Source organism: Bombina bombina, chromosome 4 (assembly GCF_027579735.1).
Source record: "Bombina bombina isolate aBomBom1 chromosome 4, aBomBom1.pri, whole genome shotgun sequence".
NCBI classification, from domain to species: Eukaryota; Metazoa; Chordata; class Amphibia; order Anura; family Bombinatoridae; genus Bombina; species Bombina bombina.
Genome location: NC_069502.1, coordinates 204,196,271 through 204,220,541, shown reverse-complemented (window position 1 = coordinate 204,220,541; position 24,271 = coordinate 204,196,271).

Below are 24,271 nucleotides of genomic sequence, written 5' to 3'. Positions count from 1 at the left end.
AATAGGTTGTGAGTAATCCCGTGAATTGAACCGGGCTCTCTGAGGATAGTTCGTGGCTGGAGGCCGTGTGGTAGAGCGGTGCGCAGGGGGTTGGTAACTGGTAGCTGCTGGGGTGACTGTGGGTCTGTACTCCACTCTGGCAGGGGGCTTAGTGGTAGCAGTGTCCAGTTTGCGGGCATCTGTATACTCATCTGCCAGGCGAGCAGCTTCATGCAGGGTGGAGGGTTTACGGTCCCGAAACCACTCTCTAACTCCTGCTGATAACTTGTCAAAGCAATGTTCCAACAGGAATAGCTGCAGCACCTCTTCCCCAGATACGGCTTGGCACCCAGCCATCCAGTAAGATGCTGTGCGGTGCACCTTATATGCCCACTCAACATAGGAATCACCAGCTAATTTAACAGTGTCTCTGAACCGCCTCCGGTGTAACCGCATATCTGGAGAGCAGAGCCTTTTTTACAGTATTATAATCCCCGACTTCCTCATCTGGAATGGCCCGAAAAGCCTCTCTGGCCCACCGGATAATTTTCCGGATAATATCGTGACCCAGTCCTCTGCGGGTACCTGGTGTAGTGCACATTGCCTCTCAAAATTCGCAAGGTACTCATCAATCTCTCCTTCTGTTTCCAGGAAGTTTTTAAAAGCTGTAAAATGCACTTTCTCTTTTCCACTGGGGTTGCTGTGACTTAGGCTGCTGCAGCGCCGCTTTGGCGAAGTAGGTTGGCCTCCACAGCTGCTATGACCCGGTCAATAATTTCCTCAGATGGGTTGGGGCCATAATGTGCCAGTCTTATTTTAACCGCCCGATCAAAGCTTGCTTCTTCGGGGGTTCTGTCTGATATGCTGGGCCCATTGGTTCCTTCGGTCCCTGGTACTCCTTCCATCTTAGTCAGTATTGTAATAATCCCCCTCTTCCTGAGGTTACTGGCTTGTGTAGTTGCTCTTCTTGGCGATAAGGATCATCCCACCGCTGCCACCAATTGTTACGGTACCAACAGGATACCAAGGGTTAATGCCAGATGGAAGATGCCCTGAATGTGAGATCAGCAACTCACAACCCATCTAATTCCCCCCTCAAACATGAGACCAGGCTCCACATTGAAGGTTAAAACAGAATGCAATTTATTGAAGGCTAGATGCCCAGTATTTATGCAGGTCTGACCCCAGATGGGGGGTTGAAAGAATATTGTACATTAGATAGAGGGAAAACGCCCTTTGACATGCCACAATAGAATTACATTACTTAAGCAGATAACCAAGTTAAACACAAGACACACTTGAGCTTTCCTTATCACTTGGGCGTCTGCTCTCTGGATGGGATTAAACAATGTGAATGTTTATCACTTAAACTTAATTACAACACACAATAGCTGATCCCAGCAACCTTGTATTTAGAAAATAGCTTCTTAAAGCTGAACAAAGTTAACTCTTTCAGTACTGACAGAAGGGTCTGTCACAATAGTTATTTGCGTTGTGGGTTTTGCGGTTTAAAGGGTTAATAAGTTAAATAGGTTTATTGCAATGTAGGGGTTTTGCGGTTTAGGGGTTAATAGGGTAAATAGGTTTATTGTGATGTGGGGGTTTTGCAGTTTAGGGGTTAATAGGGTAAATAGGTTTATTGCGATGTAGGCATTTTGCGGTTTAGGGGTTAATAGGGTAAATAGGTTTATTGCGATGTTGGGGTTTTGCGGTTTAGAGGTTAATAGGGTAATTAGGTGTATTGCGATGTGGGTGGTTGACGGTTAAGTGGTTATTAATTTTAGTTTTAATTGCGATTTTTTGGGGAAGGCGGAAATATAGATTAAGAAATGTTAGGTTTATAGTATTGCTACACCTGTAGCTTAAATTTTTATATAAAAGAAGAGTTACAAAATAGGTTGTTTCTACATCTGTAGTTTAAAAAATAATTAGACTGCCCTCTAGGCAGGCTTATCGACTAGTTTTTAAATAAAGCACAAGAGATGCTTTGATTTTGCTCTACATTTCATGGACATCTTCTGCTCATGAAGCATAAGACCATTCATACACAACACATGACATACATAGTTTGGACATAGTCAGACAATAAAAGAGGAACCACACCCTGGCAGGAGTGAAATTGAGGTATTACCTTTAGTGTAACTTATTAGTAGCAAATATGGAGGTTCTGAATGTAAACGGCACAATGACACCTTGAAGGAGTTTTGCAATCCAGACAGCATAGGTATTTGTTGCATGCTCATCTCACTAACCAAACATACAGGAGAAGAATATACTTAAAAACAGTACACTCAACATACTGTCATGCTTCTCAGTGGGGTTACCCTGATTAGAATTTTATGACAGCTGTTGAAGTCTTATCACAGGACCCCCTTATTTTAAGGGTATGCAGGAGAATTTATACATAGTCAGAGGGTCTGGAGTAATACTGTACAAAGGGGAGAGCTTGTATATAGTGTGTGAAAACTGTCCATTCCATAACCAACAAACCCAATTTGTATGAGAGGTATACGGGAAAGCTGTGTGTGTACAATTTCCTACTAATGGTATAGAGTGGGGTTAGAGATGGACATACGAGTTGAACAAAAGCCACCAAGTATTCACAGACAATGAAGTAGTGCAGTGCTTCTATGAAAACAGCTCTCCTAAACAGGCCTTGAAATTGACAAGTGTTCTTTGCTTTTGATTATGTTTTGGTAAAATTAAGGAACTAAATATCTGTCTTTTTCACCTATATTTGTGGATACAGGACAGGTTATTTTATGATGTTTGCATTTATGAAATTACATAAATATGATACAAAATAAACCTTGTATGTTTAAAAACAAGATAATTTTTAACTTAAATATTTTGATTAATAGTTAAGATTTTAGCCTTCTGCTTGATCAAATAAAAACATGCTGAAAATCATCATAAAAATATTAACAATATGAATATGAAACCAGCTGCCTGTGTTAAAGAGAGATTGAGAAATAAAGCCTTAAACTGTTACATCACCCTTGAGGTATACAAAATGTGACAAAATTAATAAACTGTTTTGATCCTTGGTAGATATCACTGTTATAGGGTCACTGCTGGAGCATCAGGAGATTTGGTGATAATTTGTATGCTTTCTACTGCTGTCATTTTCTTTTTTAATTACATGTGAGATATTAACTCTTTGTCACCCTTTTCCAATTGATGCAAATTCCCTTGTGAGGAGAATTGCATGGATTTTTACTTTAAACCCATTCCAGACTGTTCAAAAACCTATAGAAAACCCATTTATTTAATGTTTTTTAAAAGCATTCAGGCAACAAAAACACCTGCTGTACTTTGCATAGGGAAAATTAAACACCAGTATTACAATCAATAAGAAACCACAGTAAGTAATCAAAGGATATTTCTTTCATGTAATTAGCAAGAGTCCATGAGCTAGTGACGTATGGGATATACATTCCTACCAGGAGGGGCAAAGTTTCCCAAACCTCAAAATGCCTACAAATACACCCCTCACCACACCCACAATTCAGTTTTACAAACTTTGCCTCCGATGGAGGTGGTGAAGTAAGTTTGTGCTAGATTCTACGTTGATATGCGCTCCGCAGCAAGTTGGAGCCCGGTTTTCCTCTCAGCGTGCAGTGAATGTCAGAGGGATGTGAGGAGAGTATTGCCTATTTGAATGCAGTGATCTCCTTCTACGGGGTCTATTTCATAGGTTCTCTGTTATCGGTCGTAGAGATTCATCTCTTACCTCCCTTTTCAGATCGACGATATACTCTTATATATACCATTACCTCTGCTGATTCTCGTTTCAGTACTGGTTTGGCTATCTGCTATATGTAGATGAGTGTCCTGGGGTAAGTAAGTCTTATTTTCTGTGACACTCCTAGCTATGGTTGGGCACTTTGTTTATAAAGTTCTAAATATATGTATTCAAACATTTATTTGCCTTGACTCAGAATGTTCAACTTTCCTTATTTTCAGACAGTCAGTTTCATATTTGGGATAATGCATTTTAATTTAACATTTTTTTACCTTAAAATTTGACTTTTTCCCTGTGGGCTGTTAGGCTCGCGGGGGCTGAAAATGCTTCATTTTATTGCGTCATTCTTGGCGCAGACTTTTTTGGCGCAAAAATTCTATTTCCGTTTCCGGCGTCATACGTGTCGCCGGAAGTTGCGTCATTTTTTGACGTTATTTTGCGCCAAAAATGTCGGCGTTCCGGACGTGGCGTCATTTTTGGCGCCAGAAGCATTTAGGCGCCAAATAATGTGGGCGTCTTATTTGGCGCGAAAAAATATGGGCGTCGCTTTTGTCTCCACATTATTTAAGTCTCATTTTTTATTGCTTCTGGTTGCTAGAAGCTTGTTCTTTGGCATTTTTTCCCATTCCTGAAACTGTCATTTAAGGAATTTGATCAATTTTGCTTTATATATATGTTGTTTTTTCTCTTACATATTGCAAGATGTCTCACGTTGCATCTGAGTCAGAAGATACTACAGGAAAATCGCTGTCAAGTGCTGAATCTACCAAAGCTAAGTGTATCTGCTGTAAACTTTTGGTAGCTATTCCTCCAGCTGTTGTTTGTATTGATTGTCATGACAAACTTGTTAAAGCAGATAATATTTCCTTTAGTAAAGTACCATTGCCTGTTGCAGTTCCTTCAACATCTAAGGTGCAGAATGTTCCTGATAATATAAGAGATTTTGTTTCTGAATCCATAAAGAAGGCTATGTCTGTTATTTCTCCTTCTAGTAAACGTAAAAAATCTTTTAAAACTTCTCTCCCTACAGATGAATTTTTAAATGAACATCATCATTCTGATTCTGATGATTCCTCTGGTTCAGAGGATTCTGTCTCAGAGGTTGATGCTGATAAATCTTCATATTTATTTAAAATGGAATTTATTCGTTCTTTACTTAAAGAAGTACTAATTGCTTTAGAAATAGAGGATTCTGGTCCTCTTGATACTAATTCTAAACGTTTAGATAAGGTATTTAAAGCTCCTGTGGTTATTCCAGAAGTTTTTTCCTGTTCCTAATGCTATTTCTGCAGTAATTTCCAAAGAATGGGATAATTTGGGTAATTCATTTACTCCTTCTAAATGTTTTAAGCAATTATATCCTGTGCCATCTGACAGATTAGAATTTTGGGACAAGATCCCTAAAGTTGATGGGGCTATTTCTACCCTTGCTAAACGTACTACTATTCCTACGTCAGATGGTACTTCGTTTAAGGATCCTCTAGACAGGAAAATTGAATCCTTTCTAAGAAAAGCTTATCTGTGTTCAGGTAATCTTCTTAGACCTGCTATATCTTTGGCTGATGTTGCTGCAGCTTCAACTTTTTGGTTGGAAACTTTAGCGCAACAAGTAACACATCGTGATTCTCATGATATTATTATTCTTCTTCAGCATGCTAATAATTTTATCTGTGATGCCATTTTTGATATTATCAGTGTTGATGTCAGGTTTATGTCTCTAGCTATTTTAGCTAGAAGAGCTTTATGGCTTAAAACTTGGAATGCTGATATGGCTTCTAAATCAACTTTACTTTCCATTTCTTTCCAGGGTAACAAATTATTTGGTTCTCAGTTGGATTCCATTATTTCAACTGTTACTGGTGGGAAAGGAACTTTTTTACCACAGGATAAAAAATCTAAAGGTAAAAACAGGGCTAATAATCGTTTTCGTTCCTTTCGTTTCAACAAAGAACAAAAGCCTGATCCTTCATCCTCAGGAGCAGTTTCAGTTTGGAGACCATCTCCAGTCTGGAATAAATCCAAGCCAGCTAGAAAGGCAAAGCCTGCTTCTAAGTCCACATGAAGGTGCGGCCCTCATTCCAGCTCAGCTGGTAGGGGGCAGGTTACGTTTTTTCAAGGAAATTTGGATCAATTCTGTTCACAATCTTTGGATTCAGAGCATTGTTTCAGAAGGGTACAGAATTGGTTTCAAGTTGAGACCTCCTGCAAAGAGATTTTTTCTTTCCCGTGTCCCAGTAAATCCAGTAAAAGCTCAAGCATTTCTGAAATGTGTTTCAGATCTAGAGTTGACTGGAGTAATTATGCCAGTTCCAGTTCCGGAACAGGGGATGGGGTTTTATTCAAATCTCTTCATTGTACCAAAGAAGGAGAATTCTTTCAGACCAGTTCTGGATCTAAAAATATTGAATCGTTATGTAAGGATACCAACGTTCAAGATGGTAACTGTAAGGACTATCTTACCTTTTGTTCAGCAAGGGAATTATATGTCCACAATAGATTTACAGGATGCATATCTGCATATTCCGATTCATCCAGATCATTATCAGTTCCTGAGATTCTCGTTTCTGGACAAGCATTACCAATTTGTGGCTCTGCCGTTTGGCCTAGCTACAGCTCCAAGAATTTTTACAAAGGTTCTCGGTGCCCTGCTGTCTGTAATCAGAGAACAGGGTATTGTGGTATTTCCTTATTTGGACGATATCTTGGTACTTGCTCAGTCTTTACATTTAGCAGAATCTCATACGAATCGACTTGTGTTGTTTCTTCAAGATCATGGTTGGAGGATCAATTTACCAAAAGTTCTTTGATTCCTCAGACAAGGGTAACCTTTCTGGGTTTCCAGATGGATTCAGTGTCCATGACTCTGTCTTTAACAGACAAGAGACGTCTAAAGTTGATTGCAGCTTGTCGAAACCTTCAGTCACAATCATTCCCTTCGGTAGCCTTATGCATGGAAATTCTAGGTCTTATGACTGCTGCATCGGACGCGATCCCCTTTGCTCGTTTTCACATGCGACCTCTTCAGCTCTGTATGCTGAAGCAATGGTGCAAGGATTACACGAAGATATCTCAATTAATATCTTTAAAACCGATTGTTCGACACTCTCTAACATGGTGGACAGATCACCATCGTTTAATTCAGGGGGCTTCTTTTGTGTTTCCGACCTGGACTGTAATTTCAACAGATGCAAGTCTCACAGGTTGGGGAGCTGTGTGGGGATCTCTGACGGCACAAGGAGTTTGGGAATCTCAGGAGGTGAGATTACCGATCAATATTTTGGAACTCCGTGCAATTTTCAGAGCTCTTCAGTTTTGGCCTCTTCTGAAGAGAGAATCGTTCATTTGTTTTCAGACAGACAATGTCACAACTGTGGCATACATCAATCATCAAGGAGGGACTCACAGTCCTCTGGCTATGAAAGAAGTATCTCGAATTTTGGTTTGGGCGGAATCCAGCTCCTGTCTAATCTCTGCGGTTCATATCCCAGGTGTAGACAATTGGGAAGCGGATTATCTCAGTCGCCAAACGTTGCATCCGGGCGAATGGTCTCTTCACCCAGAGGTATTTCTTCAGATTGTTCAAATGTGGGAATTTCCAGAAATAGATCTGATGGCGTCCCATCTAAACAAGAAACTTCCCAGGTATCTGTCCAGATCCCGGGATCCTCAGGCGGAGGCAGTGGATGCATTATCACTTCCTTGGAAGTATCATCCTGCCTATATCTTTCCGCCTCTAGTTCTTCTTCTAAGAGTAATCTCCAAGATTCTGAAGGAATGCTCGTTTGTTCTGCTAGTAGCTCCGGCATGGCCTCACAGGTTTTGGTATGCGGATCTTGTCCGGATGGCCTCTTGCCAACCATGGACTCTTCCGTTAAGACCAGACCTTCTGTCACAAGGTCCTTTTTTCCATCAGGATCTGAAATCCTTTAATTTAAAGGTATGGAGATTGAACGCTTGATTCTTGGTCAAAGAGGTTTCTCTGACTCTGTGATTAATACTATGTTACAGGCTCGTAAATCTGTATCTCGAGAGATATATTATAGAGTCTGGAAGACTTAAATTTTCTTGGTGTCTTTCTCATCATTTTTCCTGGCATTCTTTTAGAATACCGAGAATTTTACAGTTTCTTCAGGATGGTTTAGATAAGGGTTTGTCCGCAAGTTCTTTGAAAGGACAAATCTCTGCTCTTTCTGTTCTTTTTCACAGAAAGATTGCTATTCTTCCTGATATTCATTGTTTTGTACAAGCTTTGGTTCGTATAAAACCTGTCATTAAGTCAATTTCTCCTCCTTGGAGTTTGAATTTGGTTCTGGGAGCTCTTCAAGCTCCTCCGTTTGAACCTATGCATTCATTGGACATTAAATTACTTTCTTGGAAAGTTTTGTTCCTTTTGGCCATCTCTTCTGCCAGAAGAGTTTCTGAATTATCTGCTCTTTCTTGTGAGTCTCCTTTTCTGATTTTTCATCAGGATAAGGCAGTGTTGCGAACTTCTTTTGAATTTTTACCTAAAGTTGTGAATTCCAACAACATTAGTAGAGAAATTGTGGTTCCTTCATTATGTCCTAATCCTAAGAATTCTAAGGAGAAATCGTTGCATTCTTTGGATGTTGTTAGAGCTTTGAAATATTATGTTGAAGCTACGAAATCTTTTCGTAAGACTTCTAGTCTATTTGTTACCTTTTCCGGTTCTAGAAAAGGCCAGAAAGCTTCTGCCATTTCTTTGGCATCTTGGTTGAAATCTTTAATTCATCTTGCTTATGTTGAGTCGGGTAAAACTCCGCCTCAGAGAATTACAGCTCATTCTACTAGGTCAGTTTCTACTTCCTGGGCGTTTAGGAATGAAGCTTCGGTTGACCAGATCTGCAAAGCAGCAACTTGGTCCTCTTTGCATACTTTTACTAAATTCTACCATTTTGATGTATTTTCTTCTTCTGAAGCAGTTTTTGGTAGAAAAGTACTTCAGGCAGCGGTTTCAGTTTGAATCTTCTGCTTATGTTTTTCGTTAAACTTTATTTTGGGTGTGGATTATTTTCAGCAGGAATTGGCTGTCTTTATTTTATCCCTCCCTCTCTAGTGACTCTTGTGTGGAAAGATCCACATCTTGGGTAGTCATTATCCCATACGTCACTAGCTCATGGACTCTTGCTAATTACATGAAAGAAAACATAATTTATGTAAGAACTTACCTGATAAATTCATTTCTTTCATATTAGCAAGAGTCCATGAGGCCCGCCCTTTTTTTGTGGTGGTTATGATTTTGTATAAAGCACAATTATTCCAATTCCTTATTTTATATGCTTTCGCACTTTTTTCTTATCACCCCACTTCTTGGCTATTCGTTAAACTGAATTGTGGGTGTGGTGAGGGGTGTATTTGTAGGCATTTTGAGGTTTGGGAAACTTTGCCCCTCCTGGTAGGAATGTATATCCCATACGTCACTAGCTCATGGACTCTTGCTAATATGAAAGAAATGAATTTATCAGGTAAGTTCTTACATAAATTATGTTTTTTGTCTTTTCAGATCATTAACCTTTGGAGATTTGTACCTTGTGTTGAATTACATTTTTTGTTGTTGTTGTTTGTATGACTTTTTAAGTTCTTGTGCATGATCACATCACATTTTTGTTTAATAAAACATTAAAAATAAAGTTCAAATCGCACTTTTAAACTATGAATTTTGCAAGCAAACACAATCTCTATACAATATCTCATTTATGATTGCAGTAATTTTTTTGAGGTTTAAATGCTAATTATAAAATTAATTAAAATTATATTGATTGAATAGATGTCATTAATTCATATTATTGGTTAACGGGACGTAGAACTCAAAAAATGTCTTTGTATATGAAAGAGCAGGTGAATATGTTAAAACATTTTTTACATGGAAATAGATAAATTAAAAGGGACAGTAAACACCTTGAGATTTTTATATAAAATGTTTAGTTATGCACAATTTATTTTGTCCCTTTTTCATGTAATTTAGCTCTGAAAACTGAGCAATTTCTAACTCTCAGAAGTTGTAATGCACCCTGCTGACGTGTCAAGGCTAGAATTGTTTAAGATCCAAGGAGCGCCTAGTTATTAAGGCTAAGGATATGTACTTAAAATAATGTCATTTAATTGCCAACTTGAGTTACAAATAAATACATATAATTTACAACAAATACAATTGGAATATAATTAAAAATAAAAACATGGATCCATGTGATTAAATGAATGGGGACAATGCAATGTGGTCCTGATTTTGCAATTGGTTACAATAGGTTGCAATTGCGATTAGTAATGTCCAGTTCTGATTGATTCCTTAAAAAAGTAGGGATAATTGTTAGAAAATCCTTGAGGGATAGTGAATTCTTAGATTTAAGCAATAAAAATGTGCCAATAAAACCCAAAAAGAAAGTCTAACATTATTTTAAGTACATATCCTTAGCCTTAATAACTAGGCGCTCCTTGGATCTTAAACAATTCTAACTGCATTCACTTAGGGATAGCTAGGTACCCCAATTCCTAGGAGCTAGAAGGAAAACTTTGGTTGAAGCGCTGTGAGATATAGAGTTACTATTACCTATTTTGACTTGTCAAGGCTAACCCTGCTATATAAAAGTCTAACTGATAACAACTGCAAAACAATTCCCTTTATAATATTTTTATGATCGTGGCTTGCTCTGTCGTCTGCTAATTAAAAACCAGATTAGCTCCTCCAAATAAGGCAAATAGTGGCAATGTGTCTATTGAAAAATAACTGCAGTAAAAAGGATGTTAATTTGTTTAAATAAAAAAACATTAATAAATAAAGGGACATTATACACTAGATTTTTCTTTGCATAAATGTTTTGTAGCTGATCCATTTATATAGCCCATACAGGTTTTTTTTTAAATTTGCTTATTTTTAAATAACGTTGCACTGATTTTCAGACTCCTAACCAAGCCCCAAAGTTTTAGGAGAATACCGACGTATACTTACTCCAGCTTGCTCCTGTTTGCATATGAAAATACTTTTTACACAGAGTAAGGGGGAGGAGCGGAGTGTCTGATATTTCCCACTTCCAGTGGGTGTTCCAGTAACCTTTTAAACAGAACTAAACTGGAAGCTTCTAAGTAAGTTTTTAAACGGTTTTATACTGGATTTTTATATCAGTATCTGTGCATATTATTCTTTATATTAGTGTCCTTTACATGCAGTTATATGAAAATTTGTGTATACTGTCCCTTTAAGACTTGGCTGTTATGTTACTCTATAGCAACACAGCAGAAATATCTTTCAATTACAAGGTGTTTACTGTCTCTTTAATGGGAAACTTACAAGACGTGCATGGTTATAGACAACTGGATCCTGGTATTCTAATGCTGAATGACTTCTAGAGACAACTCACATAGGACAGGTGTTTTTGTTCTATTTTTCAAAACGCAAAGCACTATTCATACACTATATTTTAGATGGAACAAAGAACATTTCTGGGTATCATGTCCCTTTAAGTAAAAAACACCCCCCCCAAAAAAAAAACCCCAAAACAAAACATAATAGTCAGTGATCAACAATATTGAAATAAAGGGACAGTCTACTTGATTTTTTGTTGTTGTTTAAAAAGATAGATTACACCTTTACCCATTCCCCAGCTTAGCACAACCAACATTATTATATTATTATACTTTATAACCTCTAAACATCTGCCTGTTTATAAGCCCTTGCTGGCCGCCTTGTATCTAAGTGCATTGTATTAGCTTTTCACAGCTAGACAGTGCTAGTTCATGTGTGCCATATAGATAACCATGTGCTCACTCCTGTAGAGTTATGCAGGAACCAGAACTAATGGGCTATAATGCAAATTTGGAAAAAAACTGAGATAAAAGGGCAGTCTGCAGATGCTTAAGGTAATTACAAAGGTAAAAGGTATATTAATATAACAGTGTTGGTTATGCAAAACTGGGGAATGGGTAATAAAGGGATTATATTTCTATTTAAACAATACAAATTTTCAAGTAGACTGTCCCTTAAATTATCTGTGATGTATTATGATTGCTTCCTTTAAAGGGACAGAAACCCACAAAATTTCCTTTCATTATTTGGATAGAACATACAGTTTCAAGCAACTTTCCAATTTACTTATATTATCAAATTTGCTTCATTCTCTTGATATCCATTGCTGAAGGAACAGCATTGCAATATTGGCAGCTAGCGGAACACATCTAGTAAGCCAATCACACAAGAGACAAATGTGTGCAGGAACCAATTAGCAGCAGCTCCCACTAATGTAGGATATGTGCATATTCTTTTTCAACAAGGAATACCAAGTGAACAAAGCACATTTGAAAACAGAAGTGAATTTAAAAGTGTCTTAAATTACATGCTCTGACTGAATCATGCAAGATTCATTTTTACTTTACTATCCCTTTAAGGTCTCTGAAAATCCTATAGAAAAACTACTTTAAAAAAGTCTGTGATACTCCTGTTTCCAATAGGTTTTCTTTGCTTTGTACATTTAACTAGACTTTGCTGCTTTATTGCTTTCTAATACAAACATACGGCTAGATTACGAGTTTTGCGGTAAGAGGGGTGCAGTGCTAACTTGCACGTTATTGTCACCGCTCACTTACCTACAACGCTGGTATTACAGGTTTTTATAAACCAGGCGTTAAAAGGCAAGAAGTGAGCGTAGAGCAAAATTGAGCTCCATACCTCACTCCAATACCAGCGCTGCTTAAAGGGACATAATACTCATATGCTAAATCACTTGAAACTGATGCAGTATAACTGTAAAAAGCAGACAGGAAAATATCACCTGAGCATCTCTATGTAAAAAAGGAAGATATTTTACCTCACAATTTCGTCAGCTCAGCAGAGTAAGTTCTGTGTAAAAAGTTATACTTCACCTGCTCCCAGCTCCAGGTAAAAAAAAAAAAAAAATGAAAAAAAGAACAGCAGCCAATCAGCATCAGCAGTTCTGAGGTCATGAACTCTTACTGTGATCTCATGAGATTTTACTTAACTCTCATGAGTTTTTATAGTAAGCTTCCTTTACCTGATTGGTGAAATAATATGAGAGTTCACGAGGCTCATCCCCTAAACTGTCCTAGGACAGACACACTAAAATGCTGCTTAGAAATCCTTTACAATGGGAGGTGGCTACTGAGGAACTTTTGAGGTAAAATATCTTTCTTTTTTACATAGAGATGTTCAGGAGATATTTTCTAGTCAGCTTTTTACAGCTATGCTGCATCACTTTCAAGTGTTTAAACATTTGGGTATTATGGCCCTTTAAGTCAGCTGTGAGCTGGTTGTACGTGCTTGTGCACAATTTCCCCATAGACATCAATGGGGAGAGCCGGCTGAAAAAAAAGTCTTACACCTGCAATAAAGCCACGTAAAGCTCAGTAACGCAGCCCCATTGATTCCTATGGGGCAACACATTTTATGTTTACACACATAACACCCTAACATGAACCCCGGGTCTAAACACCCCTAATCTTACACTTATTAACCCCTAATCTTACACTTATTAACCCCTAATCTGCCGCCCCCGACATCGCCGCCACCTACATTATACTTATTAACCCCTAATCTGCCGCTTGGGACATCGCCACCACTATAATAAACATATTAACCCCTAAACCGCCGCACTCCCGCATCACAAACATTAGTTAAATATTATTAACCCCTAATCTGCCGCCCCTAACATCGCCGCCACCTACCTACTTTTATTAACCCCTAATCTGCCGCCCCAACTTCGCCGCCACTATACTATATTTATTAACCCTAAACCTAAGTCTAACCCTAACACCCCCTAACTTAAATATAATTAAAATAAATCTAAATAAAAACTACTATAAATAACTAAATAATTCCTATTTAAAACTAAATACTTACCTGTAAAATAAACCCTAAGCTAGCTACAATATAACTAATAGCTATATTGTAGCTAGCTTAGGTTTTATTTTTATTTTACAGACAAGTTTGTATTTATTTTAACTAGGTAGAATAGTACTAAATAGTTATTAACTATTTAATAACTACCTAGCTAAAATAAATACAAATTTACCTGTAAAATAAAACCTAACCTAAGTTACACTAACACCTAATACTACACTATAATTAAATACATTAACTAAATTAAATACAATTACCTAAATTAAATTAGCTAAAGCACAATCCCCCACTAAATTACAGAAAACAATAAACAAATTACAGATATTTAAACTAATTACACCTAATCTAATAGCCCTATTAAAATAAAAAAAAAACCTAGCCTAAACTAAACTACCAATAGCCATTAAAAGAGACTTTTGTGGGGCATTGTCCCAAAGAAATCAGCTCTTTTACCTGTAAAAAAAATACAAACAACCCCCAACAGTAAAACCCACCACAACCAACCCCCCAAATAAAAACCCTAACTAAAAAAACCTAGGCTCCCTATTGCTCTGAAAAGGGCATTTGGATGGGCATTGCTTTTAAAAGGGCATTTAGCTCTATTGCAGCCCAAAGCCCTAACCTAAAAATAAAACCCACCCAATAAACCCATAAAAAAACCTAACACTAACCCCTGAAGATCCACAGTTTTGAACATCCAACATCCATCCTCAACGAAGCCGGGAGAAGTCCTCATCGAAGCGTCAAGAAGTCCTCAACGAAGCCGGGAGAAGTGGTCCTCCAGACGGGCAGAAGTCTTTATCCAGACGGCATCTTCTATCTTCATCCAGCCAATAGGATTGGGCTTGCATTCTATTGGCTGTTCCAAACAGCCAATAGAATGCAAGCTCAATCCTATTGGCTGATTAGATCAGCCAATAGGATTGAAGTTCAATAATATTGGCTGATTGCATCAGCCAATAGGATTTTTTCAACCTTAATTCCGATTGGCTGATAGAATTCTATCAGCCAATCGGAATACAAGAATTCTATCAGCCAATCGGAATACAAGAATTCTATCAGCCAATCGGAATCCAAGGGACACCATCTTGGATGACGTCACTTAAAGAAACATTCAATCGGGAAGAAGACTTCGTTGGAAGAGGATGCTCCGCACCAGATGTCTTGAAGATGGACCCTCTCTGCGCCGGATGAATGAACATAGAAGATGCCGTCTGGATGAAGACTTCTGCCCGTCTGGAGGACCCCTTCTCCCGGCTTGGATGAAGACTTCTCCCGGCTTCGTTGAGGACTTCTTGCCGCTTCGATGAGGACTTCTCCCAGGCTTTGTTGAGGATGGATGTCGGATCTTCAAAACTGTAAGTGGATGTTTAGGGGTTAGTGTTAGGTTTTTTTAAGGGTTTATTGGGTGGGTTTTATTTTTAGGTTAGGGCTTTGGGCTGCAATAGAGCTAAATGCCCTTTTAAGGGCAATGCCCATCCAAATGCCCTTTTCAGGGCAATGGGGAGCTTAGGTTTTTTAGTTAGGGTTTTATTTGGGGGCTTGGTTGTGTGGGTGGTGGCTTTTACTGTTGGGGGGTTGTTTGTATTTTTTTTACAGTTAAAAGAGCTGATTTCTTTGGGGCAATGCCCGCAAAAGGCCCTTTTAAGGGCCATTGGTAATTCAGTTTAGGCTAGGGTTTTTTTTTTTTTTTTGATAGGGCTATTATATTAGGTGTAATTAGTTTAAATATCTTGTACTTTTATTTTATTTTGTGTAATTTAGTGTTTGTTTTTGTTGTAATTTAGGTATTTGTATTTAATTTAGTTAATTGTATTTAATTTAGGTAATGTATTTAATTCTAGTGTACAGGGAGTGCAGAATTATTAGGCAAATGAGTATTTTGACCACATCATCCTCTTTATGCATGTTGTCTTACTCCAAGCTGTATAGGCTCGAAAGCCTACTACCAATTAAGCATATTAGGTGATGTGCATCTCTGTAATGAGAAGGGGTGTGGTCTAATGACATCAACACCCTATATCAGGTGTGCATAATTATTAGGCAACTTCCTTTCCTTTGGCAAAATGGGTCAAAAGAAGGACTTGACAGGCTCAGAAAAGTAAAAATAGTGAGATATCTTGCAGAGGGATGCAGCACTCTTAAAATTGCAAAGCTTCTGAAGCGTGATCATCGAACAATCAAGCGTTTCATTCAAAATAGTCAACAGGGTCGCAAGAAGCGTGTGGAAAAACCAAGGCGCAAAATAACTGCCCATGAACTGAGAAAAGTCAAGCGTGCAGCTGCCAAGATGCCACTTGCCACCAGTTTGGCCATATTTCAGAGCTGCAACATCACTGGAGTGCCCAAAAGCACAAGGTGTGCAATACTCAGAGACATGGCCAAGGTAAGAAAGGCTGAAAGACGACCACCACTGAACAAGACACACAAGCTGAAACGTCAAGACTGGGCCAAGAAATATCTCAAGAATGATTTTTCTAAGGTTTTATGGACTGATGAAATGAGAGAGTGAGTCTTGATGGGCCAGATGGATGGGCCCGTGGCTGGATTGGTAAAGGGCAGAGAGCTACAGTCCGACTCAAGACGCCAGCAAGGTGGAGGTGGAGTACTGGTTTGGGCTGGTATCATCAAAGATGAGCTTGTGGGGCCTTTTCGGGTTGAGGATGGAGTCAAGCTCAACTCCCAGTCCTACTGCCAGTTTCTGGAAGACACCTTCTTCAAGCAGTGGTACAGGAAGAAGTCTGCATCCTTCAAGAAAAACATGATTTTCATGCCGGACAATGCTCCATCACACGCGTCCAAGTACTCCACAGCGTGGCTGGCAAGAAAGGGTATAAAAGAAGAAAATCTAATGACATGGCCTCCTTGTTCACCTGATCTGAACCCCATTGAGAACCTGTGGTCCATCATCAAATGTGAGATTTACAAGGAGGGAAAACAGTACACCTCTCTGAACAGTGTCTGGGAGGCTGTGGTTGCTGCTGCACGCAATGTTGATGGTGAACAGATCAAAACACTGACAGAATCCATGGATGGCAGGCTTTTGAGTGTCCTTGCAAAGAAAGGTGGCTATATTGGTCACTGATTTGTTTTTGTTTTGTTTTTGAATGTCAGAAATGTATATTTGTGAATGTTGAGATGTTATATTGGTTTCACTGGTAAAAATAAATAATTGAAATGGGTATATATTTGTTTTTTATTAAGTTGCCTAATAATTATGCACAGTAATAGTCACCTGCACACACAGATATCCCCCTAAAATAGCTATAACTAAAAACAAACTAAAAACTACTTCCAAAACTATTCAGCTATGATATTAATGAGTTTTTTGGGTTCATTGAGAACATGGTTGTTGTTCAATAATAAAATTAATCCTCAAAAATACAACTTGCCTAATAATTCTGCACTCCCTGTAGTGTTAGGTGTTAGTGTAACTTAGGTTAGGTTTTATTTTACAGGTAAATTTGTATTTATTTTAGCTAGGTAGTTAGTAAATAGTTAATAACTATTTAGTAACTATTCTACCTAGTTAAAATAAATACAAACTTGCCTGTAAAATAAAAATAAACCCTAAGCTAGATACAATGTAACTATTAGTTATATTGTAGCTATCTTAGGTTTTTTTTTTTATAGGTAAGTATTTAGTTTTAAATAGGAATTATTTAATTATTAATTGTAGGTTTTATTTAGATTTATTTTAATTATAGTTAAGTTAGGTGGTGTTAGGGTTAGACTTAGGTTTAGGGGTTAATAAATATAGTATAGTGGCGGCGATGTTGGGGACGGCAGATTAGGGGTTAATAAATGTAGGTAGGTGGCGGCGATGTTAGGGACAGCAGATTAGGGGTTAATAATATTTAACTATTGTTTGTGATGCGGGAGTGCGGTGGTTTAAGGGTTAATATGTTTATTATAGTGGCGGCGATGTCGGGAGTGGCAGATTAGGGGTTAATAATAATTTTATTTTAGTGTTTGCGATGCGGGAGGGCCTCGGTTTAGGGGTTAATAGGTAGTTTATGGGTGTTAGTGTACTTTTTAGCACTTTAGTTATGAGTTTTATGCTACAGCTTTGTAGTGTAAAACTCATAACTACTGACTTTAGAATGCATTACGAATCTTGCGGGATAGGCTGTACCGCTCACTTTTTGGTCTAAAAAAAAAGCTTGTAATACCGACGCTATGGAAGTCCTATTGAAAATAGACTATACGCAAATTGCGTAACTTGATTTGCGGTACGGCCAAAAAAGTGTGTGGGACAGCTGTACCTACAAGACCTATGAGCCTTAACGCTGCTTTTTTTACTCATAAAGCAAAACTCGTAATCTAGCTGATAGTTTTCTAATTCAAACAGCAGCTCTCTGTGTTGGTTGGGATACCTTTAAAATTGATTAAAAAACACAAGCTGCAATTATTTATTCTATGAATTTAGACATTTTGAAATAGGGACCTATGTCTGTTTATGTTTGTATAATTATCCCTGGTCACTTTATTATGAATTTACAACAGTCAAAATATAAATACATTTTCCATTTACAAACTTTAAAGGGACTGTAAAGTAAAAATATTTCTGTAACTGATATAAAATAGAGGCAGCTAACCATCTTAAACATGGTATGACATATAAAATGATCTAGTTAAACTGATATTGGAACTAACAGGAAATACGTGTTTATGCTCAACTGATTGTCAATTTTACTTTACATGGAAAAGTCTCCACAAACATAAAAAACAATAGGTTCAGTCAGAACATCAAAAGCTGTAATTTAATTTTTTTTTATAATTTTAACCCAATATTTGATCAATAAAGAAATAACCTTATTTGAATGTCCCTTTAAAATGTTTTAATGCTGTTTTTGCACAACATAGCAGTCTTCAAAAATAGGTTATTTTACAAAACGTTTGTGTACCCTTGCAAATATTTATGGTTGGTGGGATCACTTTATATTTACATTCACAATTCTAAAATAAAGATAAAAAACATCAACTTTCACATGAAATTATACAAATACAGTGCTATTATACAGGTCTGCTCAGTTTCTTTTTTACAATTACAGGTTTTTGGGTCTGGTTATGAGTTTGGCCAACTCACAGCATAGCTGTTAAATTCACTATTTCTCTATAAACAAAATATATTAATTTAATATAACAGTTTATGTATGATTAGTTGAGTCTTGGCAAAGTATATCAAATGTATTATCAAAATAAATGAATTTTACATTCCCAAATGACTGTACTAGTTTTGTTCTGTTTGAGGATTCAAGGTTGGTCCTTTAACCCTTTGATAATTTGGCAAACAATAAAAATATTTGGTAAAAGTTGAAACATTTGATTTATGTATCAATGACAAATTTCAAACGTTACATTAATAATTTACATTGCACAACTTTGTAAGTGGAACTGCACCTTTAAGCATACAGAAACACTCAACGCCACTCAATGGCAGTATAATGTTTTGCAAGTCACAGCATAATGTTTCCATCTGTTTGGTATATATATATATATATATATATATATATATATACTTATATCTATAATTCATTACATTAATAGAAAGGCACACTTACAGAGAACTTTGGCAAGAAGCAGAGGGGTATAAATATAATAAAACTAAAAAAGACATTTTAATGGATGTTGGGGGGGGGGGGGGAATCACACATTTTTGTAAGTAAATTCCATAGTCATGTCCATAGAAATATGCTGACTGTAGATGAGATATTAAAAGGGACATTCGGGTATATTAAAACTATATTGAAATTGCCCCAGCATGTTAAATATAGCTTGCTTTATATATGTATTTGAAAAGAAAAAGACACTCTAATTAAATTTTACTCACCAAGAAATTTTCAAAGCACCCGGGACACGTTGTGAAGGCACCAATCAGTGGTTTGGTAAAATTTAACATGAAGCAAACTCTTTCCTAGTATATTAATACTGCAGCCACAGTTCTGTTTTAATTCACACAACAATATCCCTTTAACTGGTTATTACTTTAGAAGTGAAGGGGTTTAGTATAGAGCTTTTCATCCCAGAGGCAGAACTTTTTTTTCACTTTCTGCGATTATATTTTTTAGTGAAAGGTTTTAAATTAGGCAGTTACACTAAAGCACCAGCACCATTGCAATGTATTAATTAACCGGAGAATAAAGCTATTTTTTGATATGTATAACATATTGCAGCAGTTGAAAATTAATTGCATTGCAAATTAGCTGCAGAGAAAAAAGAAATTATTACATTTTTAAAATGTCTCTTGAATAAATTGTTTCATTTGCTCCTAACATAATTATAAGGTAAAAATGAAGTAATAAAACGGTGCATTTTTTACAAGAATGTCTTGCATTCAGGAGCCACAGCTTTAAAAGCCAAGGAGGCAAGGTTGAAAAAAATCCCTGAATGCCAGTCATCAATCAATGCGCTGCCGCTTTGCTGCGCAACTCCCTATTTGACTGTTCTCTTCAAACAGCACTTTGCACTGGCTGCACTGCAGCCAGAGCACAGCTATTTGAAGAGAAGAGTCTGATGTGGAGCAGCCCTGCAAAGCAAAAGTGCTAACAATTCCTGCAGTGTCCCATTGATTCTGCAAATGCTGCATTTTCTGCAGTGACCTCACAAATCACATCATGTTAAGCCTTGGGGCTTTTCATTATTACTCAGTTTACAGGTATGCTAAGCATCTCTGTTTGTTTCCTTTTTTGTACAAAAACATGAATAACAATTTCCATGTGAAATCCTTCCTTTCCTGCCCAGTCCCTTTGCATACTATTGACTTTCATGACCCTTTAAATTTTCTGGGTTAATTGAATCTTTTTTTGCCATTGCAGTAAAATGTAACCCCTTTACACAGTCTCCATCTTTATTTGTACATTATACGCAATTCTTTGGTCAGTAAGAAAATGGAGCAAGTGGGGTTGGTTTTTAGCTATGGACTGAGAGAGGATATAACAACATTGTCAAAATGAAAACAGAATTTATGCTTACCTGATAAATTACTTTCTCCAACGGTGTGTCCGGTCCACGGCGTCATCCTTACTTGTGGGAATATCTCTTCCCCAACAGGAAATGGCAAAGAGTCCCAGCAAAGCTGGCCATATAGTCCCTCCTAGGCTCCGCCCACCCCAGTCATTCGACCGACGGACAGGAGGAAATATATAGGAGAAACCATATGGTACCGTGGTGACTGTAGTTAGAGAAAATAATTCATCAGACCTGATTAAAAAACCAGGGCGGGCCGTGGACCGGACACACCGTTGGAGAAAGTAATTTATCAGGTAAGCATAAATTCTGTTTTCTCCAACATTGGTGTGTCCGGTCCACGGCGTCATCCTTACTTGTGGGAACCAATACCAAAGCTTTAGGACACGGATGAAGGGAGGGAGCAAATCAGGTTACCTAAACGGAAGGCACCACGGCTTGCAAAACCTTTCTCCCAAAAATAGCCTCCGAAGAAGCAAAAGTATCAAATTTGTAAAATTTGGCAAAAGTGTGCAGTGAAGACCAAGTCGCTGCCTTACATATCTGGTCAACAGAAGCCTCGTTCTTGAAGGCCCATGTGGAAGCCACAGCCCTAGTGGAGTGAGCTGTGATTCTTTCAGGAGGCTGCCGTCCGGCAGTCTCATAAGCCAATCGGATGATGCTTTTAAGCCAAAAGGAAAGAGAGGTAGAAGTCGCTTTTTGACCTCTCCTTTTACCAGAATAAACAACAAACAAAGAAGATGTTTGTCTGAAATCTTTTGTAGCCTCTAAATAGAATTTTAGAGCACGGACTACGTCCAAATTGTGTAACAAACGTTCCTTCTTTGAAACTGGATTCGGACATAAAGAAGGTACAACTATCTCCTGGTTAATATTTTTGTTAGAAACAACCTTTGGAAGAAAACCAGGCTTAGTACGCAAAACCACCTTATCTGCATGGAACACCAGATAGGGCGGAGAACACTGCAGAGCAGATAACTCTGAAACTCTTCTAGCAGAAGAAATTGCAACCAAAAACAAAACTTTCCAAGATAGTAACTTAATATCTATGGAATGTAAAGGTTCAAATGGAACCCCTTGAAGAACTGAAAGAACTAGATTTAGACTCCAGGGAGGAGTCAAAGGTCTGTAAACAGGCTTGATCCTAACCAGAGCCTGAACAAATGCTTGAACATCTGGCACAGCTGCCAGTCTTTTGTGTAGTAAGACAGATAAAGCAGAGATCTGTCCCTTTAGAGAACTTGCAGATAATCCTTTCTCCAAACCTTCTTGTAGAAAGGAGAGAATCTTAGGAATTTTTATCTTATTCCATGGGAATCCTTTGGATTCACACCAACAGATATATCTTTTCCATATTTTATGGTAAATCTTTCTAGTTACCGGTTTTCTGGCCTGAACCAGAGTATCTATCACAGAATCTGAAAACCCACGCTTCGATAGAATCAAGCGTTCAATCTCCAAGCCGTCAGCTGGAGGGAGACCAGATTTGGATGTTCGAATGGACCCTGAACAAGAAGGTCCTGTCTCAAAGGTAGCTTCCATGGTGGAACCGATGACATATTCACCAGGTCTGCATACCAAGTCCTGCGTGGCCACGCAGGAGCTATCAAGATCACCGAGGCCCTCTCCTGATTGATCCTGGCTACCAGCCTGGGAATGAGAGGAAACGGTGGAAATACATAAGCTAGGTTGAAGGTCCAAGGTGCTACTAGTGCATCTACTAGAGTCGCCTTGGGATCCCTGGATCTGGACCCGTAGCAAGGAACCTTGAAGTTCTGACGAGACGCCATCAGATCCATGTCTGGAATGCCCCATAATTGAGTTATTTGGGCAAAGATCTCCGGGTGGAGTTCCCACTCCCCCGGATGGAATGTCTGACGACTCAGAAAATCCGCCTCCCAGTTTTCCACACCTGGGATGTGGATCGCAGACAGGTGGCAGGAGTGATCCTCCGCCCATTTAATTATTTTGGTCACTTCTTTCATCGCCAGGGAACTCCTTGTTCCCCCCTGATGATTGATATACGCAACGGTCGTCATGTTGTCTGATTGGAATCTTATGAATCTGGCCTTTGCTAGTTGAGGCCAAGCCCTGAGAGCATTGAATATCGCTCTCAGTTCCAGAATGTTTATCGGGAGAAGAGACTCTTCCCGAGACCATAGACCCTGAGCTTTCAGGGATTCCCAGACCGCGCCCCAGCCCACTAGACTGGCGTCGGTCGTGACAATGACCCACTCTGGCCTGCGGAAGCTCATTCCCTGGGACAGATGGTCCAGGGTCAGCCACCAACGGAGTGAATCTCTGGTCTTCTGATCTACTTGAATCATTGGAGACAAGTCTGTATAGTCCCCATTCCACTGTTTGAGCATGCACAGTTGTAATGGTCTTAGATGAATTCGTGCAAAAGGAACTATGTCCATTGCTGCAACCATCAACCCTACTACTTCCATGCACTGCGCTATGGAAGGACGCGGAACAGAATGAAGAACTTGACAAGTGCTTAGAAGTTTTGACTTTCTGACCTCTGTCAGAAAAATCCTCATTTCTAAGGAATCTATTATTGTTCCCAAGAAGGGAACTCTTGTTGACGGAGACAGAGAACTCTTTTCTATGTTCACCTTCCATCCGTGTGATCTGAGAAAGGCCAGAACGATGTCTGTATGAGCCTTTGCTTTTGACAGGGACGACGCTTGTATTAGAATGTCGTCCAAGTAAGGTACTACTGCAATGCCCCTCGGTCTTAGAACCGCTAGAAGGGAACCTAGTACCTTTGTGAAAATCCTTGGAGCAGTGGCTAACCCGAATGGGAGGGCCACAAACTGGTAATGTTTGTCCAGAAAGGTGAACCTTAGGAACTGATGATGTTCTTTGTGGATAGGAATATGTAGGTACGTATCCTTTAGATCCACGGTAGTCATAAATTGACCTTCCTGGATAGTGGGTAGAATCGTTCGAATGGTTTCCATCTTGAACGATGGTACCCTGAGAAATTTGTTTAGGATCTTCAAATCCAAAATTGGTCTGAAAGTTCCCTCTTTTTTGGGAACTACGAACAGATTGGAATAAAATCCCATTCCCTGTTCCTTTATTGGAACTGGGTGTATCACTCCCATCTTTAACAGGTCTTCTACACAATGTAAGAACGCCTGTCTCTTTATTTGGTTTGAGGATAAGTGAGACATGTGGAACCTTCCCCTTGGGGGTAGTTCCCTGAATTCCAGGAGATAACCCTGAGAAACTATTTCTAGCGCCCAGGGATCCTGAACATCTCTTGCCCAAGCCTGAGCAAAGAGAGAGAGTCTGCCCCCTACTAGATCCGGTCCCGGATCGGGGGCTACTCCTTCATGCTGTTTTGTTAGCAGCAGCAGGCTTCTTGGCCTGCTTACCCTTGTTCCAGCCTTGCATCAGTTTCCAGGCTGGTTTGGGTTGTGAGGCATTACCCTCTTGCTTAGAGGATGCAGAATTAGAGGCCGGTCCGTTCCTGAAATTGCGAAAGGAACGAAAATTAGACTTATTCTTGGCCTTGAAAGGCCTATCTTGTGGAAGGGCGTAGCCCTTTCCCCCAGTGATGTCTGAAATAATCTCTTTCAATTCTGGTCCAAATAGAGTTTTACCTTTGAAAGGGATGTTAAGCAATTTTGTCTTGGATGACACATCCGCTGACCAAGACTTTAGCCAAAGCGCTCTGCGCGCCACGATTTCAAACCCTGAAT